General features: G+C 41.2%; 1 protein-coding gene across 3 annotated transcripts in view; it reads right to left on the minus strand.

Annotated features, from left to right (window-relative positions):
• PAG1 (phosphoprotein membrane anchor with glycosphingolipid microdomains 1) overlaps positions 1–15498 on the minus strand; it is a 134270-nt gene that overhangs the window by 44854 nt on the left and 73918 nt on the right. For 2 of the 3 annotated variants that reach the window (XM_039250097.1, XM_039250098.1), the window contains one exon: positions 8847–8936. The exons of the other annotated variant lie outside the window; for it this stretch is intronic. The gene's annotated coding sequence lies outside the window, so the exon portion shown is untranslated. The remainder of the gene's footprint in view (positions 1–8846; positions 8937–15498) is intronic. 3 annotated transcript variants of the gene reach the window in all.

Genomic DNA, 15498 nt, shown 5'->3' on the forward strand with positions numbered 1-15498 from the left:
ATTAACATGGAACATTTGTACCATTAATGAACCAACACTGGTACATATATCATTCACAGTTCCTTCATTTTCAGCACTGTCCTTTTTTTATTTTAAGATTGCATCCAGGGTACCCATTACATCTTGTGTGCTCTATTTTTTTTTTTTTTAGAAGTTCAACACTGTGAGTGTGTGTGTGAGTGTGTGTGTGTGTGTGTGTGTGTGTAAGAGAGAATGAGGGACAGAATATGAATCTCTCTCCTCTATTCAGGCAATTAAGTGCAACCTTAAATTAAATAAGTAATACAAATTACTATTCTCATATTGTCTCAGGTAGAAAGAAAGGGCATATGTTAATAAAGTCACCTGGAGTTTTAATTACAAGAAAAACACTGTGGAGAAATTTAGATTAAAAAGAACTTGACATTTGGAGGGACCCAGAAACATGGTCTCTGATTTCAATATGGATTAACAAAATCTAAAAAGCCAGGAATGGGGCAGAGCAGTGTGAGAATTTTACGTAATAAAAGGCAGCTCACATAGAACTATAGTAATGCAGAAGAAAGAAGTAATATTGTGCAATTTGTCATTTTCTTTAGGGGAGTTTGCATTTTTAAAATCTGCAGAAATGCAGTTACAGTTTCCTTGCCAATATTTGTAGAAAACATTTTCCAAACAAGGCTGATTCATCTTACTCTGAAATGAATTGTTAGATCACAACAGAGAATGTTAAAGAGTTTGCATCCCTTATAGAAATGCCAAACATTTTACTCTGCCTGATGCTGTACTATAAATAGGGAAATTCAAATGCTAAAAATGTTCTCCAAGTTGCCAAACATAGTTCTTCAGCATCTACTTCCTAGTACAAATGACTCATTCTTCCAAAGTTTGAAAATGAAAGCTAGTTACAACTCACAGAGAAATATTGTAGCTTCCATCAATTAATTAAATGAAAAAGATATTTCATTTATGTATATTTCTTTTTCCTTAGGTACAATCCACTGAAATCCGTCTTCAAACTTTTACTGACGTTTTATTAAAGAGTAGTTATTTCAATGAAGGTGGGTCTTTAAATGAACAATTAGAATAGTCAAGCAACATTAAGATTGTTGGAAAATAATGACGCTGATTGAAATCGTTTTGAAATGCATTAGCTGCATTTAAATGTAACAGATGTAAAATGTATTTACTGTACTAAAAATAAATTAATAATGAAGTTAGAACATGAAAACTAATAAGCTCACCTAACAAGACAGTACAAATAACACTCCAGTGACCAAGAACACAAGGAAATGAAACTCCAACGTGAATAAGAAAAATAAGACTTCTTAGGAAGAAGTCATCCTTTATTGTAAAAAGAATAAAGAGTGGAAATGCCATTGATTTATGGTTGGTATTCCAAAACAGTATATATATGTATGTGTATCTTACAATAAGAGACCATAAACAGTACAGGGCGGGGGGGAGGGGTTGTAACACATCTGAGGTCAACAGTCCCTGGAAGAGGTAATCGCTAACTTTCCCTGAGAGCTAGAGCAGGAAACTACAGATGTTCCAGTCATGCAGGGTGGGGGGCATAAGGCAAGCAAGGCAGGAGTGGTTTCATAACACTTCCTTCTAATCAACTGACTCTACTGTTGGCCTTTAATCTTCTTTCTGCAAGTCACCATACCTCATATTATCTCATTACCAACCATTTGCTCCAGAAGAACAAGATTCTCTTTAAACTGTATATAAATAATTATTGTGACATCTTGTCCAGGCTGCACTAAAGTCTTCAGCTGTTTTGACTTGCATAGTTCTATTTTAAAAATTTTTTAATGTTTTTTGTGTTTTTTTTTTTTTTTTTTTTTGAGAAAGAGAGACAGAGAACAAGCAGGGGAGGGGCAGAGAGAGAGGAAGTCACAGAATCGGAAGCAGGCTTCAGATTCTGAGCGGTCGGCACAGAGCCTGACTCGGGACTCAAACTCATAGATTGCAAGATCATAATTTGAGGTGAAGTTGGCCACTTAACCGACTGAGCCACCCAGGGATCCCTGCATAGTTCTATTTTTGCAAATAGGTTCTATTTGCAATGTTTTGATTAAAAATTTTATGGTATATAAGAAAGAGGTCACTTAAGGGGCGCCTGGGTGGCTTAGTCGGTTAAGCGTCCGACTTTCGCTTAGGTCATGATCTTGCGGTTCGTGGGTTCGGGCCCCGCGTCGGGCTCTGTGCTGGCTGCCAGCTCGGAGCCTGGAGCCTGTTTCAGTCTGTAACTCCCTCTCTCTCTGACCCTCCCCTGCTCACGCTGTCTCTCTCTCTCTCTCCTAAAAATAAAAAAAAAAAAAAAGAGGTCACTTAAGTACAATTATTTGATTTTAGATGGGTTATTGTGAAAGTTTGTATTAATATGCTCATTTACATACAAACTTTAATAATTCTGTTTAGAGTGTTTCCTATTTAACAAGTGATGTGCTATTCAATGAACTCTAAATTCTTTTATAATAAAATGCATGACTTGCAGACAAATTTTTGAAAAGACATACTGGTGGATGATATATATATCAAATGTATAAATATTTTCATATGTAAGTTTCAAACATATAGGTTCCAAATTATATTTACTATGTTACAGTATCAAAACAGAAAATAATTGCTTTCAATAGCTAATGTTTGGGTATTCAACATTTTAGACAAACATAATGGACCTATGATAATTTTTGGTTTACTTTTAAAACAATGAGACAAGATAAAAAGGTTGAGGCTGCTGTTTCTAAGTGTTTCTCTTCAATAAATATATATTGTCTGATCTGACCATGTTGTCAGCTTGCCAACGGGAGCCTGAGACATATACATTAAGGGTATGGATGAAATTTAATTCTAATAAATGAAAAGCCAAATTACATGATTGTCACTACTACTTTTTCTGTTTTTAACATGGAGTTTTATACCATATTCCTTTTTTTTTTTTTTTTTTGAAAGAGAGAGTGTGAGCAGGGGAAAGGCACAGGGGAGAGAGGGAGAAAGAGAGGGAGAGAGAATGTCATTCAGGCTCTTAATCCAGCACAGAGCTTGATCTAACAACTATGAGATCATGATCTGAGCCAAAATCAAGAGTTGGATGCCCAACCAAACGAGCCAACCAGGAGCCCCCACCATAGATATTCTAATAAACTAACATAAAACTTACCAACTGTATTAAGATATTTAAGATTCATAAAAAGTATGATATGATAAATACCCATATAACCACTACCCAGTTTAGGAAATAAAACATTATCAATATTATGATAAGTATGCAAGAATTTTGACCAGATGTTTGAAGCTTAAAATATAATATTGATAATTCTTGTGCCTATTGTCTCACTAATCAGCTATCTGTTATATAAATACAGTAACAACACATATATAAAAACTAATTAAAACTGCACTGGAAGCTTGCAGCATTTGAGTGAGCACATTTGTTCATCTGACTGCCACTAGTGCCTTTCTATGCCCTTAGAGGTCCTACAACAGTTTTACTTTCTTTAAAAATACTTGCGTAGGGGCACCTGGGTGGCTTAGTCGGTTGAGCATCCACCTTTCACTTGGGTCATGATCTCGCGGTTCGTGGGTTCGAGCCCCGCGTCGGGCTCTGTGCTGACTGCCAGCTCAGAGCCTGGAGCCTGTTTCAGTCTGTGACTCCCTCTCTCTCTGACCCTCCCCTGCTCACGCTGTCCGTCTCTCTCTCTCTTAGAAATAAATAAAAATACTAAAAAAAAAATACTTGCGTAATCATGCTATTTACTAATACTTTAAAAAGAGGATGTGGACTTGAACCTTTATCACCCTAACAGTGTAAAATGTCTGAGACAACTTTGGATCCCAAAGGTCTTATGACAAGGCTGTAGGGAAACCCTGACCCAGGCTGTGACAAAGGGTAAGAAGTTGGACATGAGTGGAGGACAAGGACATGAGCGTCCCGAAGACAGGGTGGATGTAATGACAATGTACAAGGAGGTCACACAAACGGGCTCTGCTATACACACCACCCACCCCAGCATAACAACCTGGCCCTTGGCCTCCCAATGCACAGCCCTCCAAGTCCTAGAGGATACTTCAGAGTCCAGAGAATTGAGACCCAGATACCTTCACATACACCGACGCAGAGCTGGTCTACAATGTATAATGATTTAATAAACGAGGACGATGTATCCACAGCTACCTATGAAGCACGTTTATAGAAGGCCCAAATCTCTTTGGGACCAGCCTGTTACAGAGCCAAAATTCCTACCTAAAAGACCCAATGGCCACAGAATTTAAACACCATGAGAAAACTTTGGTCTCAAAACTGGGAATAGCTATTTCTTCAGGAAAAATTTGTGTTTAGCTTAGGACCCTATTAATTACAAGCCTATGATTCTAGTTTTCTCCTCAAACTGTTTATTAGAAAGCACTAAACAAAACTTGGTTCTTTCATATCAACCAGGAAGGGTTTCACAGAATTCATTCTACATACTCACCTCCCTCCTTCCTCTGTCTTTCCTACATTATATTCCCTGTGCCTCATTTTACCCTCAACTGTTTTTAATTTGCTCTGTCTTCATGTGTTATATATTGTGCCTTATTCTTAAAAACCCTTCCGGAGCAAGCTAGGATATAAACAGTTGCCAGCTTTTCATAAAGACAAAAAGAGCTTAGAGATAATCCAGTTCTATCTTCCATATTTTACAGATGACAAATCTGAAGTTCTAAGGTCACAATGATTATTGGTTTAAAGAGAGCTGGAATTTAGGGATCCCAAATGTAGCTGACTGATCTTTCCTCAATACCTGATGACCTTCTATGACACATTCTGTTGTCTCTCCTTTTCTTTAGCCAGCACTGCCCAAGGGGTGTTGGCAGACATTTCTTCCCATTGGCGAGAATAAAAAATTGAGGAAATTCTGCATTCTACATCTTGCTTTGGAGAGTCCCAAGAAAATTCTGAGAAACCTGCAATAAGGACATCGATTTAATTTCTTTTAACCCATGTCTCTCAAACATATCTGATCGTAAATAAAACCTTTTTTCTTTTCTCTTTCAGGAGGTGCACCTATTAACATCTCTCTTTGGGAAGTGCTGGGTTAAGTAAGGCAAGACGGACCTCACAAAGCCAGCTGTCTAAATCCTCACCACGGGTGAGAGAGGAGGATGGCCAAACATCCAGCTGATTGACATATCAGCTTAAAAAGCAGCTTCTCTCAATGTTGGCAAGTTCAACACCACTGGCCTCAGGCTAGAGCACATCCCACCCAGTGAAAGAGGTGTGGAGGCAGCCGGACAGCGGCTGCCCATGGCCTTCCTCCTAGTGCTGCCGGGGTGACCCTACACAGGCATCAGGCTTCCCATGGAGTCCAGCCAGTCCTGATGGCCATGGGATGTGGTGGCTAGAATCCTGGGTTTACCACTCAGCATTAACCTGTACCCACTCTAAATTCTAGAAGGACAGAAATCAAAAGTTCTTCTTCCACTGATGCAAACGCCAAGAGACAAGGGGTGTAGAGTTGGAAACCAACAATGTAACACATCGTGTCTACTTCTGTGGGGGTGGCGTGTGTGCTTACAGGCCCCCATGGGACATGGCTGTTAGGCAAGCTCTGTTGTTGGTCCAGGTCCAGGAGGTACCTGTGATTGGGTGCACGGAGCCCTAACACTTACACTCCGGCAGACAGCCTCAGTGCACATGCTATCCACCCTTGCCGCCTGCGGAACCTTGTACAAGTCACCCACCCTCTCTGAGCTTCAGTTTTCTCTCCAGTAAAATGGGAATAATAATAATGGAAGCAGTAGTAGGAGAGTCAAGTGGATTCAATGATTCAGTATTTGCAAAGTACTTCGACCATGGCTTGTCTCACAGTAAGTACAGTTCGTTAAATAAAATAGTGTCACTAAGCATTTACTCCAATTTCCCTCTACTGGCATAGGTTTCCTTTCGCAACAGACAAAGATGAGCTGTAACTGGGGAAACAAGACCCTCGCACTCCTCGTTTTAAGACAAGGACAGTCCTTGTCTCCTAGTTACAAGGCTATGAATGAAGCCAGAGCAGGCGATTCTGTCTGGACTGACTTAGCTGCCTGCGAGCTCCCACTGCTTTCCGGCAGGCCGTGGTAGCATGCTCTGGACAGCCGGTTGTCACTAGCGCATGCTAATGATCAGGCCTCCAGTGCAGCGCCTCCCGGGGAATCCAGCGGAATAGGAACAAGAAGGCAGGATGGGAGCCTGGGTGGCTGAGCCACAGATGCAACAGCAATTTCTGCAAACTGTCTTCTGAGGCTCCGGGGGCCTCTGCTACAGGGGGCGTCTCCAGGGAGCCCCTGCGGGGGCAGTAGGGACCGGCTGCACCCTGGCCTTACCTCCCAGGGTAGCCCTTAACTTGGTTGTCAAAAATAATAAAATAAAAACTACTTTAAAAGTAGACAATATAAATGTATCCATATAATGAAGCAATAAATGGAAACAGTTTTGTAACATCTCGGTTAATTTTTCTTGGTTCCTTTGGTATTTACTTGAAAACATCACTGTGTAAATATATTTTGTATATTTTTAAGAGGTTATACAAACATATCTTTGAAAAGATTGTCAAATACATTTTTAAAAGACTGACAACTTTAAAAATTAAGCAGATAGTGTACCTGAAAGATGTCATATAAGTAGCAGAATAAAAGATCTGCTTTAGGTGTTTAAGGCTGATCCATACACAGGTTACATATAGTCCTTATAAAAATACACAGAGAGTTCTTAAAATACAACTCAAGACTGGGGAATATGATAAACCTCTCTTGGAGCATAAGGACGAGGAGCCCTTGAACTTGGGTGGCAATGGCCCCCGACATCTGCTCCTGGAGCTCCCCTGATCTGGCTCATGTGCTCTGTCTGTCAACATCAGAGCCCGCACCCTGACACCATCTTTTTCTGCTCTAGTAAGAAACACACAAACGCACACATGAAGTCCCTGGACACCTGGGGCTAACTGGGGACCATCGCACTGTGCAGTTCCTGTGCAGAGGGGAGAAGCGGGGAGGTGCAGTGAACATGGAACCTTAAGAAGAAGAAATACTGGGCCTCAGTCTTGGTTTACTTTCTGCCAGTTCAGTTTCCAAGGCAGCGTTTGCACACTGCTTTGAACTTTCACTTTTACAGCTGTTGACTTTAAAGTTCTGAACATTTAGGGCATGGCACCCTCTCACACTGTCCCTAGCAGTGTACTTCTTACCTCAAAGCATATCTTTTAACGGGTCTTTTTTCTCTTACCTTTTTTCTCTTACCCACACCTGCTTCTGTGAAATCATCAGATGATGCGCAAAGGTTACTTTTCATTCACACTGACACGAATACAAACACACAGGGAGCGATCTCAAGCGGGTCTGGTGTGTTTATAAACTTTCGTGATTGCAATTCGTGTTACTACAGTATTTGGATAGGCACACTGCTATCTTGAAGCCTTTTTTGTGTAATGCATGCATAATGCAAGGTGAGGAAAACTATCACTTAAAGGAAACTATTTCCCCCAAATTGTGACTTGCATCTACAATAATGAGAAGCTACTGAAATATATATATTTTTTAAAATCTCTAGGCTAATCTGTTGCTTAGGATTTTGAGATTCTCCACTGATCTGCTATTTCCCCATTCTGTATGCACAGCACAGATTCCTGCCAAGCCTATTACAGTGAACAAACAATGTCTTCTCTGTCAGAACAGACAATGAATAGTATCACAAAATTCTCCTCTAATGTACAGCCTCCATCCCCCCACTCAGCCCCTTCAGAAAAGAACAATCACAATACGGCCTGATGAGGAAACACTACCCGCTCCTTGCCAATCTGAAATTGCATTCTCACAAGCTAAGGACTAAGCAACGTCAGTCATTTTATTAACCGCTAAACAGAGAAAGCTGACAAGTTTATTTTCTTTTAAATTGGATCGTATATTTTTGCATTTCTGTGGGTTGTGTGCATGGATATCTGTATCTGGGAGGAAGGAGGTGTTTTATCAGATGTAATTTCAGGGCTTAGCTTTTGGCTACAGACTGAGTAGCAACAGGGGAACTTCATAGAAATGACACAGCAATTTGTGTTAAAATATTGGCAGCCGGTTCACGAATGCTAAAGCTGACGATGAATTCAGCTGCTTCTGTTAGGCCTTTATTCCCACTAAGCTCATGATTCATAAAGAAAGCGCCTGGAGTTACTCCTCTGAAATGTACAGTGTGGTGCTGACAGACTCCATTTTGAGGACTCTTTCTCTCTCTCCTTTTCTCTCTCTCATGTTCATTTTCTCTTACACATACCCCCTCCCTCCCCCTAAAAGAGGCATTGAGAATATGATTTTCCAAAACAAGAACCTAATGAAGCATTTGTCACCAACCAATCACAGGCTCACTTAGTAGGTAAACAAGGAGAGCGTTTGTAAGTCTTCGCTGGGGTAAAATATTATGATCCTGTTTCCCTTCCCTCTGTGCTAAGAGCACAGCATATATTGTGTGGTAACCTCTAAGAAGAAGGATGCCACACATTCCCCACAAAGGACAAAATGCTATTGGAATAATCAAACCACACTGGCTGTCATTTACATGAACACCAGAGAGAGATTAACACGAAGCAAAAAGCACAGCTTCGCCTCCCTTCCTCCCTCCCGCACACTGGAGCACAACTCCGTGGGCTCCCCGGCAGGGCCCGCATTCTCCCCTGGGAACACGGTTAGGAGCCACTGAGGGGTATCCCCATGGTCCTACTTTCTTATCTCCCCCATCTCGCGCGTGGCACTCTGCGTGTGTCAGACTCGACAACCCGGCCTTTGTGCAGGACCCCGCAATCTGCAAGTCCTAACGCTGGACCCCCTCTCGTCACAGCGGGAATGTTTACCTTGGAGAAATGCTTGTCCAAATAAGTAGCCAACGCGGTGGCAATGTACTGTCTCTGAAACGTGCTGACAGGCCTCTCTTCCTTCCTGGCCTATAACCAAAGAGAAAGAAAGTTAGGGGGAAAGGCGGAGGGACATAGGCTTCGAAAGATGCTTTTCCAGTTCACTGTACATACGCTAGCAAATTGACACTGAACATTTTTATTCCCTCCTGAGCAAAGCAAGATGCAAGGTCGAGGAAAACGTACAAATAGCAGTAAATAAATAAAAAATGCTCTCTAACATAATATTCGATGTCTAATCAAACACCTATCAACTTACTGGCTTTTTCCATATTCGCCTTAATATTGTGATAAATAAATCTATGTGTTATTGTGGCTAATATTAAAATTCCAGTTAACATTAAAATTCAGTTCCTGAATTTACGATGAAAAAGTGATTTATGTGAAGAGTATTTATGTCTTTAAATAAAGCAAGCTGTGATTTAATTATGAGGATGCCTTATTAAAAGATGCATCTTGGGTACAGCATGAACTTTGTGACCTGAATGACATGGAGATCTCCTAATCCCAAACTGTTCCTTCGCCCACCCCGCTGCGGGCATGAGGAAGATGTGCACAAATGGAGGGCATGACAGGGGTGCTTCCCTTCCATTTCCCTCCTGATTCATGAGCGCCCCTCAGCCCATCCCATCCCTGGCTTTGCTCTAGTTTCCGTGCCCAGCTTTCCTCCAGCCCCTTTTCCTCTCCAGATCTGTTCCCGTCTCCTAACAAATATCTCCCAGAACTGAACCTCTGTTTGATGGGAGACACCACAGTAAGTACAGTGTGAGAGAGAGTAGTGAGGAGGCATGGAATGAACGAATGACCTCACACCCCAAGGGGGATATTCTAGCTAAGACTCAGAACTTCTCAATTATCTTAACAACTAAGATAGAATTCCCTGATTTACAATATAAAAAGCTGAGTAGAACACAAGCCTTCTAGATGTGCATGTAGTGATGTTCTATTGTTAGGACCATATATGATCATCTTAAACTATATGTTGCTTTCTTCCATAGCAGAGTCAGCAGCGTGTTTATATTATCTCCAGGTACATCTATTGTTTCCCTGACAGCTACTGCGTGAGAATTGGCTGCCTTTTGTTTGCCACTGCATTCAGCTATTATTATTTTCTTTTTTTAATAAGTCTGAGAAGACCAGAATAGGACACACAATCACGGGCTGTCTTCTTCCAACTCGACTCCAGGTCCTTCCACTGTCAATCATGCAAACTAAGAGGTCCGGGTGGTTTCACGGGGTGAGGGCTTGACAGATGCGAGCCTTCCCCAAACCGTCTTTCACTCTTTCATTACATTTTAAAACAAACCTCCTCCGGACACCCTGCCATGCAGATATATTTGGATGTGGATTCCAACTGTAAACACCTCCACCTCCCCGTCACCATGGTCGATCCCAGAGAACTCTCCCGGATTTGTTAAAAATAGAAGCAAGATTTGATTACCTAAACCAGATTGTTGCAGCAAAAACAAATGAGAATATTTTTCTTAAAATGCCAAATCTTATTAATATGTATTAGAAATAATATGTTTGCATATGCGTTCTTTATGACTAGATGGGAGTAAAGAGGCTAATTTGAAAATTGAGCACATAACTTGACAGTTATTTTAAAAACATAAAAGTGGTGCATAGTTTTGCATTTTAAGAATGTGCATTTTGTGACTTAAAAATGCTTTAAAGAAACAAGGTAATAGGAACAGGGTGGTAATGGAATAGGATAGACATACAGATCAGTAGGAGAGAATTTACCACCAGAAATAAACCCATGTATCTACGGCCAATTAATGTCTGACAAGCGTGCCAAAACTGTTCGATGGGAAAAAAGTCTTTTCCATAAAAATATCTAGGACAGCTGGACAGCCACATGCAAAACGCTGAAGTTGCATCCTCAACTTGGACCATATAAAAGTTACCTCAGACTGAATCAAACCCACATTTAAAAGCTAAAACAATGAAACTCTCAGAAGAAAGCACAGGGATAAATATCTTCATGAGCTCAGATCTGTCAGTGGAGTTTTATATATGACACAAAAAGCAACAAAAAATAGATACATTGGACTTTATCAAAATTAAACACGTGTGCTTTAAAGGACACTATTAAGAAAGTGAGCTGGTAGGGGTACACTGGTGGCTCAGTTGGCTAGGGGTCTGACTTCGGCTCAGCTCATGATCTCACAGTCTGTGGGTTCGAGCCCTGCATCGGGTTCTGTGGTGACAGCTCTGAGCCTGGAGCCTGCTTTGGGTTCTGTGTCTCCCTCTCTCTCTGTCCCTTCCCCATGTGCTTTCTGTCTCTCAAAAAATGAATAAACATTAACAAATAAATAAAAAGCGGGGCGCCTGGGTAGCTCAGTCGGTTAAGTGTCTGACTTCAGCTCAAGTCATGATCTCCCAGTCTGTGGGTTTGAGCCCCACGTCAGTCTCTGGACTGACAGCTCAGAGCCTGGATCGTGCTTCAGCTTCTGTGTCTCCCTCTCTCTCTCTCTGCACCTTCCCCACTCATGTTCGGTCTCCCTCTCTCAAAACTAAATAAACATTTAAAAAAATGTTTAAAAAGAGAGTGAATGCAACCCCTCAAATGGGAAAAAATATGAGCAAATTATATCTGATAAAGGACTTTTATCTAGACTATATAAAGAACTTTTATAACTAATAATAAGACAACCCAACCAAAAACAGGCAAAAGATCTGAATAGAAAATTTCTGAATAGACATTTCTCTGAAAATACATACAATGGCCAATGAGCACATGAAAAGCTGCTCAGCATTATTAGCTATCAGGGAAATCGAAACAAACACCACAATGAAATGAGACAGCACTTCATCCCCAGTAGAAGGGCGTTAATCAAAAACTCTACATGGTAACAAGTGATGGTGAGGACGTGGAGAAATGGGAATCCTCTGTACTGTGCAGATGGAAATGTAAAATGGCACAGCCGCTTAAAAAACAGCCTGGTTGTTTTTCCAGTAGTTAACCACGGGAATTACCATGGGATCCAGTAATTCCACTCCTAGGAATATACTAAGAGAAAGGAAAACATATGTTCACATGAAAACTTGTACATGGATGTTCACAGTAGCATTATTCATAATAACCCCAAAGTGGAAATAGTACAAACAGTACAAATAGCCATCAAATGGTGAATAAACCAAGAAAATTGGGTGTACCCATATAAATTTATGTGGCCAAAAAAAAAGAATGAAAGACTGAAACGTTACAATATGGAGGAACCTTGAAAACATGCTAAGCGGAAAAAGAGTCACACAAAAAGCCCAAATTACATGACACCGTTTACACGAAATGTCCCAAATGGTCGAATATATAGATAGAAAGTAGATTAGTGGTTGCTTAGGGCTGCAGGAGATGGGGATGATAGCTAAGGGGTATAGAATTTCTTTGTGAGGTATTGAAGGCTCTAAAATCGTGAGATGGTTACACCACTCTGTGAATGTATTGATACCAATAAATTGTACACTCTAAGTGGGTGAACCATATCTCAATAAAGCTGCTACCAAAAATAAACTCCAAGAAATGTGAACATTAAACCATCAGTCACTTTCCAGATCAATTTGAAAGAAATATGGCAAACCCAGTGTAAGCCTAGCTAGAATCCCTAGGGCTACTGCACAAATCAGGATCACTGGTCCACTGCCAACTATTCTATCCTGAGACAAGTTGAGCATAATTCTCATCCCTTTCAGATGCCCCTTTCAGATTCCCTTTCACGTTCATGACCATCTGGAAGTGTACACAGAGTTAGTCACTGCAAACAATGATGGATCCAATCAAATAGAAATCCTATGCTTTCCATGTTGATTTCTTTTTCTATTGAATGGAACTTTAGGACTTCTGAAATGAGGGATCTAATCAAACACGACCACCCACCAACACTATACTATGTCAGTGGAATGCCAAACTCAGCAGTGTTTCTCTATACCTATTTCACTGACAGAAGTTTTCATTAGGGCTGTTAGCAGGTTCTTAACATGGATGATGACAATCAGAAGGCAGCTCAAAGAACTCTGATATTCATGATGCATTTTGCCTACTAACCTGAAGGCTTGTTCTAGCTAAAGCCACTCAGAAAAACTGACATTGAGTTCAATTTCTGGGCCACTGGGACCTTGCGGGTTGGGATATGCACCTGACAGATGGCCTAGCCCAACCCGCAGCTGCCATTGCTGAGAAGAGGTACAGGAAGAGGAGTGGTTTTTATTGTTGTTGTTGTTTGCTTAAGTTATGCCCTTACAGTCTCTTCTAGGGAAATAGTGATGATGTTGACAGCATACTCCTCTACTCTCTGGGTAAATACAGGGACTTTGTAGCACTGACTTGAGCAACCCAATTCCAAATTCACATTCGACTTTTAAAAACTATACGTAGAAGTAGGTTATCCACTCACTGTGGGACTAGAATCATGAAGCTCAATAAGAGATTTTTAAATTTAAAAGACACTTAAAGATGATTTACAAATCAACCCCCCTTGATACTTCAACCCTTTTTACAATGTCTGTGACACTGTAGGTTATAAGTATAATATTGAAAGGACTTGGTCAAACTAACAGCTAAATGTACTAAGCACAGAATGAATCACAGTGCCTAATATATACTAACTACTCCTTGAGTTGTGGTAGGGTCCTCTCACTAAGGAAAGAAAAAAAAACCTGAAGGTAACTTGGCTATATATGTACATGACAACATCCATCACGACCCTGTAACATGAAACCACTTAATCAGACTACATGTTTGTGTGTTACCATATATGGGAGACAAAGAAGTGGAAAATATATTAAAAAGCTACACCATGTAATGTTCAGTCCTTTGGGTAAGAACCCAACTGAGTCATGCCATTACGATAAAGTTGCTTCCTGGAATGAAAAACCTCGGTGTCATGACTCTCTGTGTGAGAATCCTGCTACAGAGTGAATTAATTTTAAAAAATCAGAGTAGATGCAAGGATATTGCTACAATAAAGCTGCTCTCCCTTGCAGTCCTTATAGACAAGGAAAGGAAGGAGAAGGATTGTGGGTCACTCACGATTGGCATGTGACTGCAGCAACATATCACACACACAAATGCTGCCCAAGTAAACACCATTTTTATCCACGCCGCAATGGAAACAAACCAATAAACAAAACTTAGATCTGCTAATTGAGCCTATGCCAGAATCCCTTCCCTAATGAAGGGTCCCCAGAAGGAATTCATTTCTGTCTCTGGGAAATGCTGTTAGATTTGAGCTGGGGTAAGGTTCTTTTCCACCCAGTGACTTAGTAGCCTCAACCTACTTGGGAGTCCTGACTCTAATTTCTAGGGCCATGCAGACCAAGTCCAATAATTTCCCTACAGGGCAACTTTTCAAATACTCAAAGACACCTGTTTAAAGAAGTTCCTCTTCTCCTGCCCTGAGCCTCCCTTTCTCCATTTTAAAGACTATAGTTCTGAGTAGCAGTTACCCTAACTCAAAAGAGCACAGAGGCTGTAAGAAAAAGGGAGTTAGGCCCTGGCCAGGCCGGCTCACAAGAAAGGAGCAGGCTGAGAGCTTACTCTAGCTATAAAGCCCAACTCAGGAGAGCAGCTCAGCAGCCAAGCACAATGTCTAATGGACAAGGTAACCTTGATCTCAATTAGGAAACAGTTCTTATGTGGACTTTGGTAACAGTGCTAGGGGAATTCTTCTCTATAATTCAGACATTGTAGGGAGGCAAAATTGTCAAAAGGGTGGTGAACTCAGGACAGTGGTCCATTATCATCCTGGGGTCTAGTCACAGCTGCAGAGCCTGGCCACTGGGCACTGATTCAGGGTAAGAGTCACAATTCTTAAGACGACCTCCTGGCAAGATCAAGACAGACCATGGTACCCAAAATAGATGGTCGGTCCCAGACATTTAGATACACAGGAAGAGAAAGAGCTGAAACTTGCAAGGCCAAGGAATGAGTATCATGGGAATCTGGAAGGCACTCCTGAGATACTAGATCCTACACCTGGGTGGCAATGCAGGCCACTTGGAACGCAGCACTGGGCATCTCAGTTGCCAGCAGTGGGGCCACACAAATCTCAGCATGGGAACTTAAAATTCAACCAACAATTCAGCTAGCACTGAGCAAGGTTGTATTGTGGGCAAGGCACGAAAAGAACATGACTAGTGATGTGTTCCATTGCCCTGGGGGTTAGGTGTCAACATCTTTAGTATTTCCTGCTTTAGTGAGAACAAGCTCAGACTTGGGGAGGGCAAGATGATGCATGCAAGAGGAACGAGTGGAGAAGAAACAGGGGAGGCAGGAGGAGACATACTGGGGGCCAACACTTTCAATTTTGAGTTGTTCTCTTCCAAGTGACCAAGCTCAAAGGCTGTCTCTAAAATAAATAGCACTCTGTCAGTGAACAGGACGATAGACTTATTTGTGTTGGTGCAGGTACTATTCTCTTATTTAGGAAAACCTGTGATCAACAAGGTACTATTGCGATATATTAATCTTGTACTTGCCTGATATAAAATCTAAATTTCTTTCATACATGATGATGCTAAGCCATCTCTCTCCTACTGCCCTTCTGCAATTTCATTGGTGGTGATGGTCATGTTGAGGTGCTTACATCAT

The sequence above is a fragment of the Hyaena hyaena genome, unplaced genomic scaffold (assembly GCF_003009895.1).
Source record: "Hyaena hyaena isolate Hyena2069 unplaced genomic scaffold, ASM300989v1 scaffold_358, whole genome shotgun sequence".
NCBI lineage: Eukaryota > Metazoa > Chordata > Mammalia > Carnivora > Hyaenidae > Hyaena > Hyaena hyaena.